Below are 14,659 nucleotides of genomic sequence, written 5' to 3'. Positions count from 1 at the left end.
ACTTCTATTGTTCTGCTGTATTTTTAACCCCTGTGGTGGTTTCCTTATTGCATTACAGAGTGAGCAGATGCATGAGGGAAATGGAAAAAGAATAAGAACATCCAAGAATTTCGACTCTAAGTTCCATGACGACTCCCTGTCAAAGCTGTGTTCCTCTTGCTTCTGGTTTCCAGGTAGGAGACAAATAGAATCTTATTTAAAAATAGATATTATTAATGATTACTCTGTTTTTTCACCTAAAGAATAACTATCTCCCACCTATAGACAATTGATCCTGGATGTTAGGAATTGATCCAGGATGGAGAGCAGATTCCATTTTATGTGGTTTGAGACCCATGAATGGCTCTCTGCCCTTTCCCTCCAGAGAGCTGCCTGGGGTTAGGGAGGCACGTCAGGCAGAAGCGGCCTTCACAGGCTGATCATGGTGTTTCTTACTGTGAAAAAAAAAGTTTTTCCATATCTCTCATTTCGCCCACCATCTTTGGGAACCCTTGCCTGCCTTACCGGGTCCTATCTCTAGTACTTGTGACAGCCACAACCCCTAGACCCCCTTGCCAATATGTGTATCAAGTATCATCTTCTTGGTGCAGCTGCCGCGTTGGGCAGCCCTGGAAGAGGGTCTAGGGGTACAAAGGGAGGAGTACATATATTATTTATGGTGCTTTGTCTCGGCTGTGGCAGACATGGGATTGGGAAGTGTTAGTGCCAAGCCCAAGTGGAGGGACCCATAGACTGGCCTAGGCAGAGGCAGGCCTTCATTGGGATCACCTAGGCCTTGCATTCCGGGAAGGATACTGTCCCCCATTGAGGCTGAGGGCCTATGTTACACCCATTGCTTTGCAAAATTCCTTCTTCAAGAGAGCGAGAGGGGGAAGCTTTGTCCTTAAACCCATCTCCTACATAGACAAGAAAGTATGCAATCTGAGTAAAACGCAGAGCTAACTAACAATCTAGAAAGGAATCCGTTATTTCTCTGTGTTGTTTATCACAATTCATATCCCGTAGTCATTGATAAAGAGACACTTCTTTTCACTGAGAAATACTGTAACTTAATGACTCTTGAGTACAGATGGCATCACACGTTTTTATTAATCGTTATTACTTTCACGAGTAATACCCTATGCTTATTGCATGTAGCTAGACTTTACTCTTTATTTTTATTCTTTTAGTTGTCTGCCTGACTTTTTTAAAATCTTTATTCCATTACTTATGAATTCTGTCAATTTTTATGGTTTTACTCCTTGTTAATACTGGTGGAAAAAAGAAAACCCCAAGTTTCTTCTTGCATAGGATAAATAGAAGAGATGATGCCTGAGACCTAGAATGCTTATGTGACTCACAGTATAAATGGGAAGTGAAGCCTAGAAGAGTGTTGGCTCTGGAAACAGGGAGACCTGGTTAGAATCTCAGTTCAGTCACACAATAGCTTTGTGGCCTTGGTCAAACCCTCTGAAGCTTTCTCTTCATCAGTAAAATGCAGGTGATGAGAAACCTATTTCACAGTAGCTTTGTGAGAGCTACATGAGATAATAAGTATCACCCCCTTACTCTATCATTATTATATTAAACCACATGAACTTGACATTTCCTATATTTTAAAAACCTGAATATTTATACATATATATAGTTCAATCTTATGTTAGTTAGTATGATGCAAAGCTGTAATCCAAACTCAAGCCTTCTGTGTCCCAGCCCCTTGCACTTCCATACTTTGCTAACTTTTGTTGTCAGTGAAACTTATTTTCAGATGGACATGTAAAGGAAAAAAAATGTTCCCCGCAATTCCAGTTCTACAAGGTTCAAGCCTTTAGCCACTGTAGTTGCCCTGAGAGGAATTCAGGTTGGAGAAAAACAGGAAGTATTTTGTGCTTTGGATATACCAGCCCTTAGATAGTTAAGATACGTATCTAAGGAAAATTTTCAAATTTCAAAAATTTCAAAACTTTCAAATTTCAAATGATAGTTAAGATGCATATCTAAGGAAAAATGTCAGATTCTTACGTCTTTCCATACATAAAAAAGCACTAAAATCATTAACTTGAGATGTCTGTTCTTTGTGATTAGCAGTAGTATTTTTGATGTTTGGCTACATGTTTTTCCCAGCAGAAAAAAAAAAAAATTCTATTTATCTTGGCTCCTCCCTTATCTCTTCCAAGCTGTTCCTCAGGGCTGTCTGCGAGGCTGTCTCTGGGCTACACTCCTCAGTAAGGACCCCAAATAAAACCTAACTCAGTTTTTATGTTGTGCATTTTTATTTCAGTTGACAGACAAGTGTTGCCAAGTGGAATTACGGAGCAGCTTAATATAGGAGATGTGTGAAGAGAGCAAATAGTAAGAGTGGGAGAGAAAGAGAAGGTATGGGCTTGGTGCAAACATCTAAAGTTTATGAATATAACGTTTGCCCAGTTACCCTGCCTCTCATAAGAGAGCAATGAGGTGTATGTGGTGGAAGATCTCCATTATCTTTCTTAATGCCAATGTCATTTGTTAGGTAATGTGATGGTAAATTTTATGTGTTCACTGGACTAGGCCACAGGGTGCCCAGACATGTGATCAACATTAGTTTGGGTGTGTCTGTGAGGGTGTCTCCGGATGAGATTCCATTTGAATAGGTAGACTGAGGAAAGCAGATTGCCCTCCACAATAAGGGTGAGCCTCATCCAATCAGTTAAACACCTGAATAGGAAAAAGGGTGGAGTAAGAGGGAATTCTGCCTACCTGACTGCTGGCACTGAGATGCCAGCCTTGTACTCTGACTGGAACCTACACCCCCAGCTCTCCTGAGTCTCCATCTTGCTGACTGCAGATCTTGGGACTTCCATGCAGCCTCCATAATCACATAATCACATTTATCCTTATAATAAATCTACCCCCCATCTATCTAGATAGATACATGTAGATATATAGACATATTGATATCCTTGTGAGGGTTAAAGGAGATCTCTCTCTATATAAATTCTCTCTATTGATCTTACTAAAGGATCCTGATAAAGATCAAAAAGAGAGAGAGACATTGTAGCCTAATTTTGCAGGTTCTTGTGAGGATTAAAGGAGATAATATATAATATACAGTAATATATTTATTATATATTTATGTATATAGAGAGAAACAGAGAGAGTGTGTGTATATATATACAGAGAGAGAGACAAAGAATGTATATCTATCTGTCTATCTATCTATGGAGAGAAATATAAACATCCTATTGGTTCTGTTCTTAGCAGAACACTGACTTATACAGGGATGGATGCCAAAGGTTTCCTTTAACAATGGTCTCTGGAGCTGCCATCCATAATTGTACCTAAGGGTTTTTGTTTGTTTGTTTGCTTGTTTTAAAGCTAATGGTGTTAGCCATCACTTTTTTTTTTTTTTTTTTTTTTGGCAGTATGCAGGCCTCTCACTGTTGTGGCCTCTTCCGTTGCGGAGCACAGCCTCCGGATGTGCAGGCTCAGCAGCCATGGCTCACGGGCCCAGCCACTCCGCGGCATGTGGGATCCTCCCGGACCGGGGCACGAGCCCGTGTGCCCTGCATCAGCAGGCAGACTCTCAACCACTGCGCCACCAGGGAAGCCCAGCCATCACTTTTAGATTCAGGTTTTCAAAGTCTGAGCACACAAACCCCCAGTCTGTCTTTAGGCAGCAAGCTTTGTTTTGTCTGTGAGGCCATTATGCAAATAGAAACGCTTCCTGTGGGTGAAGAGGAATGTGTCTCAGATTTCAGTGGCAGTGTCCTGGGCAGAGTTTGACATGGTGTGTCATTTGAATTCTGCACTTGAATTCCAACTCTGCTATTTATTGGCTATAAGAAGTAACTTTTTTGAGCTTCAACTTTTTCACCTGCAAAGTGAGCACAGCAAAAAGTAGCTCAAGAGGGGTCTGGGAAACACTTAAGAGGACAATGTATGTGAACTGCATACTCACTGTATGCAGAACTCATTGTAACTCAATAGTGTTTAAAGAATATTAGTTGTTGGAATGTATTCTTGTATGCTGAAAGGAGTTTGGGTTTTGGACTTGTGTACTTAGGTTAGTTAATCTTTTTGAGTGTAAGGATCTTCATGTACTAAAGCTCAAAAAGAGAGAGAAAGAGATTACAGCCCACTTCTGCTGGTTCTTGCGAGGATTAAAGAGAATAATGTATGAACCATCTCTAGCAAAAATCCTGGCAATGCATGTGCTTCCTTTTTCCTATAAAAGTATAACTCTTGGGCTTCCCTGGTGGCGCAGTGGTTGAGGGTCCACCTGCCGATGCAGGGGACACGGGTTCGTGCCCCGGTCCGGGAAGATCCCACATGCTGCAGAGCGGCTGGGCCCGTGAGCCATGGCCGCTGAGCCTGCACATCCGGAGCCTGTGCTCCGCAACGGGAGAGGCCACAACAGTGAGAGGCCCGCGTAAAGCAAAAAAAAAAAAAAAGTATAACTCTTTATTAAATTAATAAACGATTAGTTACTTTAATGTTACTCTAAGTGTATATTTTTAAATAAAGAAAAATCAGAGAACCGCTCACACCCAAGTTCTGGCAAGTGGTGTCTGCATGCATCTTCCACTGTCACCCGTCACTATCACCTCTTCCAGCTCCACAGAGCTTCTCACCCTGAACCCTTCTTAGCCCATCAAGAACCTGTAACTGTGAAACACAAGGCCCCCAAGATTCTACCACAAGAAACAATTGTTGAGATGTATGGCTGACAGATATGTATTATCTCTGCTATCTGGTACTCAAGACTGTCACATAGTTATGAGATTTCACAGGAAGGAGAAAGAGATTTCAGCTTTGAACACTTAGATGAGCCAGAAAAAGGAAAAAATTCTAAACTCATCACATATTCAGAGCTTCCTCGCCATGATCCTTGTTTATTCATAGATCTTATAACCACTCTTTCTGAGAGATCTTAAGGTACAAATCAGTTAATGGTATACTCAACCTGGTTCAAGCTCTTGGAAGATCATTTTCTCCTTGGCAGTGAGATAAGAGGCAAAGAGAAGGCATTTGTAAAATATTCAGTCCTGGCCTTATCCTCTTTTTAGCTCTGTATAGTCTGGGGCAGGTCACTTAACCCCTCTGAGGGTTAAAGACCTCACCTGTAAGGTAGGACCAATGCCTACCTACAGGCTGAACTAATAAAACCTGAATGTAAGTAGGCTGCACAGAGGAGGCGATTTCACACACTCCCTCCTTCATTTCAGAACCCACTCTAAGGATGGAGAGAATGATGCAGGCTTGAGATTGAACAATGACTCGCATGTGACACTCCTTTGATGAGATGGGTCCCTGATCCAAGATGGCCCTTGGTGACTGCTCTTCACACACTGGAGGTGCCCATGCAGTGTGGGGCTTCTGTATGGGGCCTCTGGAGTCAGACTACCTGTCACCTCGTCATATAAAACTCTTGGCGCATTGCCTTTCACTCGAGTCATCTTAGCAGGACCTCTTGGTTGTATGTCTCTAGATTCCACGTCGCCCCCATAAAGTAGGACAGTCTGCTCTCCGGCAGCTCTTTAGAGGACAACATTCATTCCCTTTCACCTGCCCCTTCACTTACTCTTCCCTAAGGGTGATGGAGTGACAGTGACTTATTTGGTGAATCTAGGACTTTTCCTGAATTTGAATTGTGCATACTTGGGACAGCATTTTCCAGATCTTCTCTCTCTCTCTCACTCTCTCTTTCTCTCTCTCTCTCTCTCTCTCTCTCTCTCTCTCACTCTCTGTGTGTGTGTGTGTGTGTGTGTGTGTGTGTGTCAGAGAAAGCAAGCCTGTCTTTGGGTTGCATGCATTTTCCACCAGGTAAATGACTAACCTCTGAAAGGGAGACACAGTGGTCCAGCTTTGCATGGCCCTGGTGGACACATTGAATCCGGGTGCATGGGGCACATGATGGATGCTGGCTGCAAAGTTCAAACCCTATTCTCCACCTCAGGCTTGTCAGAAACAAAGCTGATATTTGATGTCTGTATCCTTGTGTCTATGGCTCAATTTATTCTCAGCTCAGGAAATGAAGAGCAGTCACCCTCAAACTCCAATAGACTGTGACTAATACATGTTGACAATTACTTTGACTTTTGTTTGCCCAGGGATTTCCAGGCTAGGAACATACAATATGCTATTTTTCTGAACATCAGATAAGTGTTCGCTTCTCAAACAAGTTCTGATACTCTTAAAATAGACAAATACAACTTTCGTATATGGGGGCATTAAATCAGATTATGATTTGGGTAAATATCTTTCTAAGCTTTGCTACAAGGGTATCTCTCTTTGAGATTTTTTATTTTTTTTATAAATTTATTTATTTATTTGGCTGCGTTGGGTCTCTGTTGCTGCACGCAGGCTTTTCTCTAGTTGCGGCGAGCGGGGGCTACTCTTTGTTGAGGTGCGCGGGCTTCTCACTGGGTTGCTTCTCTTGTCGCAGAGCACGGGTTCTAGGCGCGTGGGCTTCAGTAGTTGTGGCACTCGGGCTCAGTAGTTGTGGCTCGTGGGCTCTAGAGCGCAGGCTCAGTAGTTGTGGTGCGCAGGCTTAGCTGCTCCGCGGCATGTGGGATCTTCCTGGAGCAGGGCTGGAACCCATGTCCCCTGCACTGGCAGGCGGATTCTTAACCACTGCGCCACCAGGGAAGCCCTCTTTGAGATTTTTTAAATGACTACTGAAGAGAATTTTTTGCAAATATTTGCTTTTGTTTCTGCCTTTTTAAAATTAATGTCTATATATAGTTTGGGCATTGGCAATGCTACAAAGCTGATCCCTCTTCAATGCCAGAGTTAAATCAAGGCCAACTCTGGGCACATGGTCCCAGAGTTTACCCAGATGACTGATGCCTGTTCACTGGACAAAAGCAGCCCTCTGAGAAAGGCTGTATTGCAGAGTGTTAGCAATGAATCCCAGAGTCAGATACCTGCCTTAGACCCTGGCTCCATCTTACTCGCTATGATCTGTGGTACCTTTTAACCTTCCCATGCCTCAATTTCTTCTTTCACAAATTGGGGGAATAATAGTAACTGTCTTGTAAGTTTCCTTTAGGGATTACTTAATTAACAGGCTTGGAATAATGCCTGGCATGGAGTAACAACACTGGTTCTGGAGCCAGACTGCCTGATTCAACCTGCCACCTACTCAGCCTCTGTAGGTCTTGGCTTCCTCATCTATAAAACTGGCATAACAATACTTACCTCTTGGGGTGATTACAATGCATAATTGGGAACATCTGTGCAGAGTTTGTGGCAAGCAGTAGCATAAATAAGACAGAAGTTTATATTTTTCTATCATGTAAAAGAAGATTGAAGGAAGGCACTCCAGGTCTGATAAGGCAGCGGCACCATTAAAAGAATCTAGGCTCCTTCTGTCCTGCGGCTTTATCCATGCTGTCTCGTGATTCAATCTGGCTGCTTGAGCTCCAGCATTACATCTACAATCCAGGCAGCAGAAGGGAAGAAGGGGCAAAGAAGAGATGGTATACACATAACCCTTTACTTAGTTGTTAGGTTTACCGAGAAATGTTCTCTTAGAAAACTCAATTCCCTTTGCTTGGTTAGCATGGAATTAGAGCCTTTTCTCTACTATAATTTTACTTCCTATAAAAACTTGCTGGGGATTTTTCTGCATTCATAAGCAGAACGAATCACATAGTTTCAGAAAACATTTTCCCCCAAGAAGTTTCCTATATACATATATGAAACAAGTTGTATGTGTGTGTAGACATGCTGCAGTCGATGGGCTTATAGTGTATATATTTGTCATTTACATTTTATGGAGGCTGCCCTCTGATAATCTTAACTTTTGGGGGGTCAGAAACCCACCTGAGAATCTAAAAGAAAGCTTGGAAGTCCTCCCTGGAAGAATGCACATAAAAACATACACTCCTAATGGTGCATGTAGTGAGTTTTTATTGCATTGAAAAGGTATTTCTTTCTCAGAAATAATATTAAAAAATGTACAGTGATTTATGACTCATTCACTCTCATAAATGTTCAAGCTTGGCGAATTGTTTTGACAATGGGCTTTCCTTTGCTCTTAACAAAAGTCCGTGAGTTTCTCGGGAGCGTGCTCCCATTTCTCGACAAAGTCTTGTGATTCTACTGGTGACTCAAAGCCCTGATTCTGAGCAAACTGATGATGCCTGCAGCAGCAGACAAGGCTTCTTTCAGGATTTTCGCAGAGTATTCGAAATTTATAATGCAATGTGGGGCCTCCTCACACCCAAGGAGTCCCTCCCCCGCCCCGAGGCACTCCCCACCCCATTATTCTTTCAACGTTGTTATCCCTATATGAAATCATCACAGTCGTTTGTTTAATAAATTTATTTCCTTAAAAACTATCGTCTTAAAATCTTATTCATCGTGATTACTGAGCTTTTTGTCTCTGCACCAAATTGTGAGTGAGTGCCTCTCTTGACCCACCCTGATCTTGGCCCTCGAGGTTGGGCAGTTTGAAATAGGTTGGACTGAGGGGTGTGGGGAGGATTTACTCCACAGAAACTGGCAACCACTGCAAATCAGACCTCCCCCGCTCCCCGCTCCCCAGAGCCCTGGTTATTAAACACTATCCACAGACCACTGCCAACAAGCCTCATTGCCAGAAGCCCTTGTACTTTATCCTCCAGCTCTTCTCTGAATGTTGGGTTCATGAACTTGCTGTAAGTGAAAACCAGCGCCCTCTGGAGGACGATGCTTCCCCTGCAGCTCTCTTAAGAGGGGGGCTGTTTTTCCTCTGCCAGTCTTCATTCCACTGAGCCTAAAAGTGAGGTGAATATCCTCCTGGGATATCGCAGCTTTTCGTTTATTTCCTCTCTCAACATCTCAGATACTTTGAAGTACATGGCATCAAACTGTAAGCCCCACTGTCCCTTCTACTGACCCCAGGGTCACTCTTCCACTTTTCACCACCCCTTCTGTAACCATTCTCCAAGACTTCCAACATCCGTATAATTCTTGGTGCCTCTGGTATCTCATTTAGTTGACCCCCTTCAATTGTTATGAACTTTTCCTCTCTTTACTGTTACTACCAATACATCTCCTACCATTAAATCTCAAATTTCAGCATCGCATCCTGACCAATACCTCTTTCCCCTGCTTCTAACACTCACACTTCATCAATTCCTTGGCGCCATTAAGACCCCTGATCCACTCATCTTATCTCACTTCACTGTCCATCACCTCCACCTTCCCTAGACAGTCATCATCGCCTCGTCCTTGATTCCCTCTTTATCCAGCTTAGATTCCATGGTCTATTGCAATAATTGTTCTTCCCATTTATGTTTAGCTGGCAAATGGATTTTTTCTGTTCCCACCAATAGGAGGATCAAAGACATTTTGTATTCAGACAGAACAGACAACAGTATGCATTTACAGATTTTCCCCAGGGCTCAGTTAACTGTCTTTCTTTCTGTTGTAGTTCAAAGGTATCTGGACCTCTGGACATCCCACCTTGATCCATTATACCAATGACAGCATGCTAATGGGACTGTCTGAGCAAGAAATGGCTAGCACACTGGAGACCCTGGAAAGAAACATGTACTCCAGAGGTCGGGGAGTAAACCCCATCAAGACTCAGGATGCGTGCCACACCAGTAAAGTTTTTAGGGGTCCAGTGGTTGGGGCATTCTGGGACATTCCATCCAAGGAAAGGAAAGCACAAATTATTGCATCTTGAAACTATCATAATGAAGATGCTTTTCTTGGGAAACAGCAAGAGTGCCATTAAATGATAAGTTCGGATTGTTTCTTAGGCATTTGGGGCGTCTTGTGCCAGAGGACAAGCAAGCAAGAAGAGTCACCATCCTTCCTTGCTTCTCCACCACGCCCCTCCCCCCACCCCATGTACACACAAAACAACTCAACCACCCTCAAGGTCCACGGAGGCCTCTTCTCACCTGCTGGAATGTGTCTCTCTAGGTATGCACATGCATCACCTCCCTCTCCATCCTCCTTCCGACGCTGCCAACCCTGCCCTCATCTCTATCCTGATCACCTCCTTTGTCTTCATCATGTGGCTTAACATTGTCTGGCCAGATATTACATTAGCTTGTTTTTAGGTATGTTTACTATTTATCTCTCCCTGGCTAGAAAGGAAGCTGCATGTGATCAGAGACTGTCCTGTTTATCTCTGTAATCCCAGGACCTAAAACAGTAACTGTTGGCATTAAACATTCAGTAAATATTTATTGGATAAGTGAATGAGTTTGTTGACTGAATACACTTCTTCCATAAAGGTACCAAACTTGCTAATACTACATGTGCTTTACCTACGCACAGAGATCTTTTCTTTTAGTAGATTTTCTCAGGACGGGTATGGTGCTGGCCACTGAGGATGAAACGGGGGCTGGCAGCCAGGAAGTTATCAATCATGTCATCCAAGTCCATGCTCAAGTCCAAGCTGCCTACAAATACCAGAACCTGGGTTAGCAATTCTGTAGGTTCACTGACCTGCACCCACCCCACTCCACCCCTCCAAAACCAGGACCCCAGACAAATGAGGAGACCCCTCAATCTCACCAGTCACCTATTCCTAAATTGGAGCGCAGGAGACTTATTTATCTGCACTACTGTTGCAGCAAAAATAGAAATGAGACTTTTCTGATCAACAAGGAAAATAAGGAAACAGTGAACAGTCTGGGGAAACAACATAAACAGGCCTGAAAGAGTTAAGCAATCTTGGTTATTCTTTAGCTGTTACTACTAACAAACACTTGTAGCTAGACTTGTCCTTCACGAAGCTGACTACTCTCTGACTCCATACAAATTACCATTTGCACCTGACATTTCTTCTCCCCCTACACTCCCTTGCAGCACTCTTCATTTCAGAAAGAAGGTCACGGGCCAGTAACTTCAGGGACACCAGACCCGGTTGCTGAGCCACCTGATGCCAGCTTTGGCCATGAATTTGCAGAAGAAAAGAAACGCAAGACCTTCACTACTTTGATCCTTATCACATACCCCCAGACTGCAGACTGCGAGCCCCACGCATAAAATCTTCTCCGATTCCCCAAGGAGGGAGGCACAGTTCTTGAGGCATTAGCGTACTGTGTCCTCCCTTGGCCTGGCAAAGAAAATAAAGCGCCTATTTCTTATCTTCCAATTCTCTGTCTCCGTATTGCTATTCGGCATTGGTGCACAGGGAGCCAGATTTGGCAACGCTCGCTACGCGGCCCATTCCCCTCGCAGTGACGGATGGGTAAGTCTCTCCTCTTGCCACTAGTGTACTAAGTCCCCTCCCTCGGAAAGCAGGAGCCGCAGGCCGCAGAGGTTCTCAGCCACAGGGCCACCCCACCTCGGGATAAAGAATTCATTAATGCCTTAGGCATTTAATACAATGCCTCCCTCAGTCATCTGCTTTCTCTTAGGCTTTTTTGACTGGGAGAAAAAGGGTGGAGTCACTGCTGCAGGGGCGGGAAATTGTGCTGAAGCCCACAGATGCGCACACGTGCTCTCACGCATGCGCATGCGCTGTAAGAGTGTGGCTGGCACCAGTGCTCGTGGTGTGGATAATGAATGCTCTTTGCGAATAACTCCACCCCTGGGGGTTGGTTCCTTTTTATTTTGATGCTCTTAGGCAATGTGAGGTGAGGGAGGCCTTTGCCTCTATGCGGAATTTAAGGGGAGGAGGGCGCCAAAAATCTCAGGAATCGAGATAGGTTATATTTTAATGCAATATTTTAAAAATTGAAATTAATGCCAAAAAATCCATGATGAACAAAATATCAAAATTTTAAAAGAAGGCCACTTAACTAACTTGTTGGTATTGGGCCAATTAATATTACCAAACCTCAGTTTCTTCAATGCCCCAAATGGGAAAGGAATAGTCAGTTGTCTTGACCAGGAGGTTGTAAGGGTCAAATCAGACAGTGAATTTGAAGTGCCTGATACATGGAAGGCACCCATGGATATTATTATTCACAGGAATTTATTGAACAGTTGTGCTAAAGGTGACACAATGTTTGCTTCTCTCTCTCTTTTTTTTTTGCTCTTCTGCTGTATCTATGAGTCTATGAGGAAGGTTAATATTGACAGTTCTCCCAACGATGTTTGCCATCTAAACCTCATCTTGCAAACAAAAATAAATATTGACACAGCTCCCCGACAGACCAGTTCCCTGAGCTTCTTATGTCCAGCCCACTCCATGACAGGAGCTGAAGCCTCTGTCCTTTTCCTGTGACCTCCACGCTCTTTCTCATCTCTCCCTGCTTCCCACTTCCAGAGGACCAATCTCAGGCGTTCTCATTCCAAACTGATGATTGCTCAGCCAAGGGTACCAAAGGATGGAGTGGGCAGAGGCGGGGAGAAAGACGCCTTTGTTGGCATGACAGGAATGCTCACCCTGTGGATTTCTCCTGGGGCTGCTGTTGTCAGGTGCCTGGTGTGTGGTTATCACAGTTTTGCTGCTACCTGAAATGAGGAGTAGTGGTGAGGCCACGGTATGGATGGAGGGCAGAGTTCCAAACTGGAGACCATGACTCAGTAGTGGACCACGAAATCATTTATCATGGAATCAGGAGTGAATCATGGTTGCAATCAATACTAGAAAAATAAAACAAAACAGAATATGCAATATCAGAGTATGCCACAGATAATAAGGATGAAAATTGTTTTGTGGGTCTTTGGTGTGTGTGATACATATACATATGTGCACTGTGTCACATATGTGAACGAAGAATGTCACCTGCCATATCGGTAAAAAAAGAATTTGTGGCCATCAAGCCATCAGCCGCTGGCAGCCACCCCCAACGGTGCACCCTGAGGGGATTCAGGATGGAAAAAAAACAGGATACTGTCCCTAGATAGCTAAGGTGCATATCAAAGGAATAACTTCAATGAGCCCAGACTCTTGCATCTTCCCATACATAGAAAATTGCTAAATTCCTTAACTTGAGATATCCGGTTTTCTTTAATTAACCATAATCTTTTGATGTTCCAACTACCAGGTCTTTGTTGCAAAAACTCCTACATATCCTGGCTCCTCCCTCACCTCTTTGGAGCAGTCCTCAGAGCTCTCTGAGAGGCTGTCTCCCTCAGCAAGTCTGCTGAATAAAACATAATTCTCAACTTTTAGGTTGTGCATTTTTTTTTCAGTTGAAAAAAACATATTTCCTACTGTGAGTCGTGGTAAAATAACTTGAAAGCCACCGGTGTAGTGGATAAGAGTTCAGGTGCCATATAGTCAAAGTTCTTGGGTTTAAATCTTGACCATGCCACTTACTTGCTATGAGACCTTAGCAATTTCTTTCCCTTCTCTGTGCCTCAGTTTCCTCATGTGTAAAATGGATGAATAATAGTACTCACTGCAAAGAGTGGTTATGAAGATTAAATGATTTAATGCACACGATGCTTGTAGAATAGTGCCAGGCACATAGTAAACTCAACAGAAATTAGCTATTATATTATTACTATCAGCAACAGCACCCTCATGTAATGTATGTAAAGTGTCTAAAGCAGTATCTGAAACATAATACGGGCTCAGTTTGTCCTTGTGGAAGAGACTTTGCTGCTTACTTTATTCTACTGTATTCTCTTCTCCTCTGCTTTCTGGCACACAGGAAGATGACACTTGCCCATCTCACTGAAGATAGGCAGAACCTCGCAAGTAGGTCTGGCCAGTAGATTGTAGATGGAAGTGATGTGTGCCACTTGCAGGCCTGAGCAATTCATTACTCATTTGTGACTTCCTGGTGCTCTTTGGCTCTCCTGAGGCAAACCCTGAAGACTTGGGTTGGGGCAGCAGTGAAACAATGTGGTGGAACCTCTAGCCTGGGTCCTTGAGGGACTGCGAATAGAGCCTACTAGCTCCTTTCACCTCCAGCAGCCTGTGTGGACAGGTAGCATGTAACCTTTGTATGTCTGTTGATAACAGCTTTATGCAGATATAATTCACACGCCATCATATGCACCCTATTAAAGTGTACAATTTGGTAGTTTCTCATATATTTACAGAATTATACTAGATTTCACAGGACTTTGAATGCCAAGCTAAAGAGTTTATGTTTTAGGGCTTCCCTGGTGGCGCAGTGGTTGCAAGTCCGCCTGCCAATGCAGGGGACACGGGTTCGTGCCCCAGTCCGGGAAAATCCCACATGCCGCGGAGTGGCTGGGCCCGTGAGCCATGGCCGCTGGGCCTGCGCGTCCGGAGCCTGTGCTCCGCAACGAGAGAGGCCACAACAGTGAGAGGCCCGCGTACCGCAAAAAAAAAAAAAAAAAGTTTAAGTTTTATCCTGTACTTAATAGGAAATTGTCTTTTAATTGCAAAAAATGTTTATTAATGAAATAATCTGACAAAGAGTATCCTCCCTTACATTTGGCTTATTCCTAACTTTATCCCTATGTTACACGTTGTTTTCTTCATGTTTGTAATCATGTCCTATTTATGATTTTGTTTTCTACTTTCACCTTAGTGTTATTTCATATACACTTTTCTCTATATCTAAATTGTCTTCATTTTTAATGGCTACACTTCATCTCTTGCTATTATTGGACATTTACAGTTTTACATTATGTGTATAGAACGGTTTTTCATCCATACAGGTGTGTGTGTGTGTGTGTGTGTGTGTGTGTGTGTGTGTGTGGCTAGACTAGGGTGAGGCAAGTGAAGTGCCAAGGGTAGAAAGCTTAAGGAGGTGTCCACGTTCAGGCCTGCAATTTTTCACCTAAGTACCTCACTTGCCTCACCCCAGTCCCAGCC

The sequence above is a fragment of the Pseudorca crassidens genome, chromosome 8 (genome assembly GCF_039906515.1).
Source record: "Pseudorca crassidens isolate mPseCra1 chromosome 8, mPseCra1.hap1, whole genome shotgun sequence".
Lineage (NCBI taxonomy): Eukaryota > Metazoa > Chordata > Mammalia > Artiodactyla > Delphinidae > Pseudorca > Pseudorca crassidens.
Note: the sequence above shows the minus strand (reverse complement) of the source record.